This window comes from Apium graveolens, chromosome 3 (assembly GCF_009905375.1).
Source record: "Apium graveolens cultivar Ventura chromosome 3, ASM990537v1, whole genome shotgun sequence".
Taxonomy (NCBI): Eukaryota; Viridiplantae; Streptophyta; class Magnoliopsida; order Apiales; family Apiaceae; genus Apium; species Apium graveolens.
The window spans coordinates 184,008,220-184,015,013 of NC_133649.1; the positions used below are offsets into that span (position 1 = coordinate 184,008,220).

Genomic DNA, 6,794 nt, shown 5'->3' on the forward strand with positions numbered 1-6,794 from the left:
CAAGAGAACACTGGATAAAGCGGAGGAAGAAGTGGAAGTGGTTGAAGAGGTTTTTGAAGTAGTTGAGAAAGTTGAAGAAGATGCTATTATTGCAATGGGAGAACCAGTAGCGAATCCGAAAGCTTTGATGGATTATTCTCAGCCAAAGATCAATGATATTTAGTCTAGCATTATCAGACCAGCCATCGCGGCTAATACTTTTGAAGTCAACTCTAGCATGATTCAGAACCCAAAATGCACATTATAGATTTCATCGAGATCTGCGACACGTCCAAATTCAACAATGTTTCTGAAGATGCTATAAAGCTGAGGCTTTTCCCATTCTCTCTGAGGGATAAAGCTAAGTGTTGGTTGCATTCTCTACCACCAGGCTCTATTACTACTTGGGAAGATCTTGCTCAGAAGTTTCTTACTAAATTCTTCCCTATGGCAAAGACAGCTGCAATCAGGAACGCTCCTATTCAATTTGCTCAGCAATCGGGAGAGTCTTTATGTGAAGTTTGGGAGCATTATAAGGAGATGCTTAGGAAGTGTCCTCATCATGGGATGCCTGATTGGATGATTATCAACTGCTTTTGTAATGGCTTGGGAGCACAATCTAGACCCATGCTTGATGCAACATCAGGTGGAGCCTTATTGGCTAAGAGCTATGATGAAGCTTATGAGTTGATTGAACTGATGGCTGCTAATGAATACCAGAACCCTTCTCAGAGATTAACTCAAGGCAAGGTAGTAGGAATTCTGGAGGTGGATGCAGCTACTGCTATAGCTGCTCAGCTTAAGGCTTTAACAAAGAAGGTGGATTCTTTGGCTAATTAAGGGGTTAATCAGATTACAAGTGTCTGTGAGCTTTGTGCTGGTGCACATGAGACTATCATAGGCTTCCATTCCTTTGGTAAAGATCTAAGAAATTTGAGGTTTGAGTCCTTTGTCTGATAGACTCTTCCATGCAGCTTTAGAGCATTTAGCAGTTTTTGAAACCTACTAAAAATGTCAGTGAGTGACTCACTTTCTTCACTAAAAAAATGCTCATATTGCTGAATCAAGAGTTGCATTTTGTTTTCCCTTACTTGCTCAGTTCCATCACATATGACTTGAATTGTATCCCAGACTTTCTTAGCACTTTTGCAATTGATGATGCTGTCAAACATGTCACCATCAACACCATTGAACAAAATGTTCATGGCCTTCTTATCCTTATGAACTTGCTCAATATGTGGATCAGACCATTATGCTCTAGGATTTGGGATAGATGGCTCATTTCCTGTAGCAGCGCTCATAGGGACATGAGGACCTTTCTCAGTACAGTCCACATATTCTTCATCTTGAGAGAGGAGATGAAGGTGCATTTTCACCTTCCAGTGGTGATAGTTGTCTTTGTCCAGAAATGGAATTTTTACTCCAACATCCTTTCTACTCATCTTGTTAGATGTTGTGATATTTAAACTCTTTGTTCTTCAAGAGTTTGCTCTGATACCAATTGTTACTCCCAAACAATCCGATAAAGAATTACAGAAGGGGGGTTGAATGTAATTCTGGTTTCTTTTCGATTTTAAGAACTGTTCTATCTCAAATATATATATAACTGTGTTTGATTAAGTTAAATTGTGGAATGAAAATATTGAAGTAATCAAACACAAAGTAATTAAACATAAGTATTTAAAAACTTTCTGGTGGATTGAACTTTTCCACCAGAGATATATATAAGATTGAGAACTCTGTGATACAACGACTGTACACAGCTGCCTACAAGTAGAATTACAAAAGAACATAGAAATTCTTTACAGATACAAATTTATCTATTTATCTAGTTGATTGCTTACTCCCTTGATTAATTATTTCTCTACTTTCTACTCTTGGTTTATATATCATCAAGCTACATGGTAAAAAGACAAACTAATAAGACAAAAGTATGTTAGCCTAATTACATGCTTCTTCATTTCTCTATCTAGCATCTTTGAATATCTTCAAGTTAGCATGGAAATGGAAATACTTCTTTGTTCTCTAAAACCTGTAACCATATTCCATTTGCATCTAATCAACCCATGTGACTGTCAAGTCACGATCAACTGCAATTTAAATTTAAACATCCGTTGAAGCTTCATTAGATTATCCGTTGAAATTGTGTTAAATCATCCGCCGAAGCTTCATTAGATCATTCGTTGAATGTGACTTGGGTCATCCATCGAAACCTTGTGGAATCATCCGTTGAAGGTCTTCCATAATAGTTAACTCTATTTGACTTATGCAAAATTACAAGGCATCTAATATTTACAATTAACCAACCTATTTTGCATATCAAACTAGTAGTCAATATGACTTTTAATATCCTACAACTTCTAGATATTTAAGGTATTGTAGAATGCAGGAATGTGTTACAAAACTTATTGATACATAAACTACTCTCTCAATGGATGTAAAGGTGATCATCCGTCGAGAGCTAGAAAAATACTGAATCAAATCTACTAAGGTATTTTGGTGAATTTATCATCAATCCTATGACATATTCCTAACATTATTTTATTAAGTGTTCCCCTCCAGAGCACAATCATAATAATTAGTGTTAAGGTATACAATAACAAATGTATTTATCCTCTTCTTATTACATAAAGCATAATTTCATCTGCTAAATTTTTTTTGTCACATCGAATCGACGTTTTCAGGAAAAAAACTCGATAACTTATATTTCTTTACCAGCTTTTTTGTATTTAGTTATTTAACTTAATTACTTTTATATTTATTTATAAAAACCTTATTTTATTATTTTATATACATCTACATTATTTTAAAAAATTAAACGAAATGTAATCTATTGGTCAGTATAATGAGCCTGATATGAGGTTTAAATAAAATTATTTTATATTAGCAGTCTTAACAAAATAAAATAAACCTCTAAAAACTACTTTTCTAAAAATAATATAATATCAGTCTTGTGGGTTGAACTAAAATTAATATATAATAAGGGTTTAGTCTAAAACAAAAAAAACCCATACAACTCTACTAAAACAGATATAGTATTCGACGGTGGAAACAATGGGCTTAGAGGATTAAATTAAAATTAACATATATTAAAAGCTTAGTGGATTAAAATAAAATAAATGTACGTAATTATAGGTCCGAACTAAAACAAAGTGGAAACCAAAATAATGGTAATATATTTAGTTGGTCGATACGGCGAGTCTAACGTGAACAAAATTAATGTAGATTATGAAAAAGGGCTAATAAAATAAACCTCTAAAACTAATTTGCTAAAACAAATATAATATCAATCCGGTGGGTTAAAATAAAATTAATATATAATAATGGTTTGGTCTAAAATAAAAATAAACCTCTATATAACTCTACTAAAACTGATAATATTCAAAGGTGGAAACAATGAGCTTAGAGAATTAAATTAAAATTAACGTATATTATAAGCTTAGTGGATTAAAATAAAATAAGCGAACATAATTATAAGTTCGAACTAAAACAAAGTGGAAACCAAAATAATGCTAACATATTTAGTTGGTAGATATGGCGAGCCTAACGCGAACAAAATTAATGTAGATTATGATTAGGGGCTAAGGGTATCTCCAATGGTACAAAATCATTGGTTAAAAGTCTATGTGGAATTTCATAATTATTATTATAGAGATTATATAAAAATATTATGCACTCCAATGATATAAATCCATTAGCTAAAATTTTAGCTTATCTAATGATGTTGGCCATATTTGTTGAACCTCTGAAGACGTGTAGCGATGTGCCAAATCAGCTGTTATCATACTGAAATAAAATATTCTATTTGTAACAAATAGAAATAATAATAATAATAATATACTATTTTAAAAATATAGCCAATCGTTATAGCAAACTCCGCTGAAATACAATATCTTACAGGTTCATTAAAATTTAAATAATCGGTATTTTATATTATTTAACCAACCATTTTAATACAAAATTAGAGAAAAACTGCATAATCTGGTGGCGATATAATGGACGTAGCGGGTTAAAATAAAATTTTCGTATCTATTATATTAATGTACACTTTAATTTGATTTATCTTTAACTATTTCAAAATAATGAAAAATTTGTAATAGCACACCAAAATATTAAAAATTTTGTAGTCGGTTAATCAGTATGATATTTAAATTTATATAATTATAATATTATTTATGTATCTATATTATTCATACTACTTTTTTTAAAACCCAACTATCATTTTAACGACCTCAGAATTGAACAAAGTAATATACATTATTCAACTGAACTAAAACAGAATTATACTATTGATCGGAGTTAAAATAAGTTTAAAAGCAATTAAGGATAATTAGTTGAATTTGGTCGGTATGTTTGGTTTCAGGCTAAAATAAATTAATAAATATTATTGATTCGCCGAAAAAATGAAATACTGAACCAGATTAAAATAAAATTAAAATCAAAAGATAATTTGTTATTTTGTGTAATGGTCTTGGGCTAAAATAGTTGATATATATTATTCATCCCTGTTAAAGGAAAATTATTATTTAACTAAGCTAAAATAAAATTGAGAGCAAACTAAATATAATTATTCGGGTTTGGTTCGTAAAATTAGCGTTGTATGTGCGCTAAAACAAAATTTTGTATAATTATGGCATATGTCTATGTCAATAACATCCATAATATTTATTACAATAGAATTAGATACGATTATTTGATCGGTGTATAGTGTCGAGCTAAAACGAAATGATATATATCATTTATTTGGTCTAAAAATTTATAGGATTGATCCATAATAAAATCATAATATAATTTGACCAGTTAAAATAAAGTATTATATATTATTTGTCCAAGTTAAAATAAAATTATAATATTAATTCGGTTTTAAACAAAATTAAAAACAAGCTAAATATAATTAGTTGATTTTTTAAATTAAAATTATGATTAGATTAATTGTGATAGTTATTATATAAATTAGGCCAAAATTTGAATATTATCAACAACCTAACGAATTTAAAAATAAAAAAATTTGATTGAAACACAAGACCTATTTAATTGGACCAGGTACATATTTTTCTAAACACCGTGCCCGTTTATAATTTTTTTTTATTTTAAACTTAATTATTAAAAATAACCTTTATAATATAATGAAATATGTATATATAGATATAATAAGTTATATATATTTTCACATGATTTCTCTTTAAAAATATAATGAATAAATATTCAAATAAATAAAATAAAATAATAATTGTATAAAACAACCGTACATCGCACGGATTTTAAGCTAATGTATTTTAAAGGAAATTTCACACAATCTTCATCAAAGAAAATTTTTACTCCCTAATTCTCGATCACTATGTTCTTATATATATTCTCTTTTGTTATGTCAAGAACTTTTAGACGTGGTGAAGTCGGACGACAGGCGAGTAGCTACACAGACGTCATAGATGCCAACAGATCAAGATATACTGAAATATGAAGAAGAAGATGAAGTCGTACACTATAACGAATATCAAGGAAGAAAGTTGAGTAATGAAGAAAATGGTGCAACCACATCTTGAGGCAGGAGAAAAGGGAGGGGAGTTAGAGAAAAAAGGGGGATAAAGTGCTCATTTGAATGGAGAAAAGGAGGGCAACGGGAGGAGGGAGAGAATATAATATATACACACATTCAAGCAAACACCAAGGGCGTGCACTCATCTGATATACACGAAAATAATACAAAACCACCGCATTCTGTTCACACACATTCACAAGCATAAACACTGTCATTTAGAGGAAGAAATTGAGCTCAAGATGATGATGATGATGTATTATCTTTAAATCATTGTAATCTTATCCGAATCATTAGTGAATTTTTTGGTAGGTTGGGTACTCAATTCCACCCGCGGTTTTTTCCCGTTCTTGGGTTTTCCGCGTTACCAATTTCTTGCGTTCTTTGCCTTAACATAGTCTTTTTAATTCTTTTACATAATCCAACACCCTTAGCATTTAACTTACAAAATTCGATAAAAACAATTGGCGCCGTCTTTGGTAAACTTGCTAAGGATTTGTTTAAAACGTTACAATGACTGGCGACAACGTGGAAGTCTGAATTACAGATCAGGGAGACCAAGCTGAATGTAACAAAGAGATGGTAGTGGCGATGAAAAAATTACAAGAAGAAGAAATGGAAAAGATACGTTCAGAAAATGAGACACTGAAGAAATAATTGACCATGGCCAAATCCAAAACTAAGACGGTTACAAAGAAGACAATTCGGAGTGTGATTTGAAACGCTTGGACATGGACGACACGGAGGATTGGGGTCAACAGGAAGGACCAACGAAAGGCACTGATAACTTTGTTAAGATAGAAGGTACAGAAGACGTACCAGACAACGACAATGACACAGAGAGGCATCGTGTTGAACAACGTTATGATGGTCGTGAAGATAGGGAAGGAGACAATGACATAAGAAAATCACGTCATAGGAGCACTAAGTCTCAAATTCAATTGCAGAAGAGTTTAAAAAGGAGTTACAGGAAGTGAGCGACTTAATAGAAAGAATTTTTGGGGAACTAAAGCCAATGAAGAAGGCGACCCCTACAAGCTACGCTGATTCACATTTTCATGACAACATAGCTCTGGTGGATATTCCAAAGCGCTTCACGGTGCCACAAATGAGACCGTACGACGGTACTAGTGACCCGTTAGAACACATTGCTCAATATAAACAGCGAATGTTCATAGTACCTATTACTTATAATTTAAAGGAAGCCTGTATGTGTAAAGTCTTTGGTTCAACATTGTCAGGACCAGTTTTGTAATGGTTCGTGAACTTGCAACATAGG

At 31.8% G+C, this 6,794-nt stretch overlaps 1 non-coding gene across 1 annotated transcript; it reads right to left on the minus strand.

Moving 5' to 3' along the window:
* Positions 1-441: 441 nt before the first annotated feature.
* Positions 442-548, minus strand: LOC141716082 (small nucleolar RNA R71). Its single transcript, XR_012572812.1, has one exon. It is a non-coding gene; the product is annotated as a small nucleolar RNA R71 (small nucleolar RNA).
* Between the last annotated feature and the right edge of the window lie 6,246 nt (positions 549-6,794).